Here is a 1,579-nt window from a genome sequence, read left to right as displayed (position 1 = left end):
TAAAGCACAACACTCCGGAGAGGACCTTACAGAAAATCTCAAAAAAGAAGCAAACATGGCAGCCGAACCCAACAACAATGTTAGAGATGCGAGGAAGATGCTTGGTGACTATACTGCACCAACTTCCAACTTCTATGGAAGAAGCATCTCAATTCCTGCCATTGGAGCAAACAACTTTGAGCTTAAGCCTCGATTAGTTTTTCTAATGCAGCAGAATTGCAAGTTTCATGGACTTCCATCGGAAGATCCTCATCAGTTCTTAGCTGAATTCTTGCATATCTGTGATACTGTTAAGATCAATGGAGTTGATTCCGAGGTCTACAGACTTATACTTTTTCCTTTTGCTGTAAGAGATAGAGCTAGGATATGGTTAGACTCACAACTTAGAGAAAGCCTGAACTCTTGGGACAAGTTAGTCATGGCTTTCTTGGCCAAATTCTTTTCACCTCAAAAGCTGAGCAAGCTTAGAGTGGAGGTCCAAACCTTCAGACAAAAAGAAGGTGAATCCCTCTATGAAGCTTGGGAAAGATAAAAGTAATTGATCAGAAGGTGTCCTTCTGACATGCTTTCAGAATGGAGCATCTTAGATATATTCTATGATGGTCTGTCTAAATTGTCCAAGATGTCATTGGACCACTCTTCTGGTGGATCTCTTCATCTGAAGAGAACTCCTGCAGAAGCTCAGGAACTCATTGAGATAGTTGCAACTAATCAGTTCATGTACACTTCTGAAAGAAATCCTGTGAGTAATGGGATGACTCAGAAGAAAGGAGTTCTTGAGATTAATACTCTAAATACCATATTGGCTCAGAACAAAATATTGACTCAGCAAGTCAATATGATTTCCGAAAATCTGACTGGATTGCAAGCTGCATCCGCCAGTACTAAAGAAGCTTCCTCTGAAGGAGAAGCTTATGACCTTGAGAATCTTGCAATGGAAGAGGTGAATTACATGGGAGAATCCTATGGAAACACCTATAATCCTTCATGGAGAAATCATCCAAATTTCTCATAGAAGGACCAACAGAAGCCTCAACAAGGCTTCAATAACAATAATGGTGGGAGAAATAGGTTTGGCAATAGTAAGCCTTTTCCATCATCTTCTCAGCAACAAACAGAGAATTATGAGCAGAGCCGCTCTGGCTTAGCAAACATAGTCTCTGATCTATCTAAGGCCACTCTCAGTTTCATGACTGAAACAAGGTCCTCCATCAGAAATTTGGAGGCACAAGTGGGTCAGTTGAGTAAAAGAGTTACTAAAACTCCTCCTAGTACTCTCCCAAGCAATACAGAAGAGAATCTAAAGAGAAAGTGCAAGGCCATCAATATAACCAAAATGGCCTAACCTACAGAGGAGGAAGAGGCAGTGATCTCCAGTGAGGAAAACCTCAATGGACGTCCACTGACCACTAAGAAGTTCCCTAATGGGGAACCAAAGGAATCTGAGGCTCCTACAGAGACCATAGAGATTCCACTGAACTTACTATTACCATTCATGAACTCTGATGAGTATTCTTCCTCCGAAGATGATGAAGATATTGTTGAAGAGCAAGTTGCTTGGTATCTAAGAGCAATCATG

The 1,579-nt window shown here is 41.1% G+C and overlaps 1 non-coding gene across 1 annotated transcript; it reads right to left on the bottom strand.

The window, feature by feature from the left end:
• Window positions 1-460: 460 nt before the first annotated feature.
• On the bottom strand, window positions 461-568 carry LOC112804360 (small nucleolar RNA R71). Its single transcript, XR_003202968.1, has one exon. It is a non-coding gene; the product is annotated as a small nucleolar RNA R71 (small nucleolar RNA).
• Window positions 569-1,579: the final 1,011 nt, after the last annotated feature.

Source organism: Arachis hypogaea, chromosome 5 (assembly GCF_003086295.3).
Source record: "Arachis hypogaea cultivar Tifrunner chromosome 5, arahy.Tifrunner.gnm2.J5K5, whole genome shotgun sequence".
Taxonomy (NCBI): Eukaryota; Viridiplantae; Streptophyta; class Magnoliopsida; order Fabales; family Fabaceae; genus Arachis; species Arachis hypogaea.
This window is presented reverse-complemented; position numbering and strand designations above follow the sequence as displayed.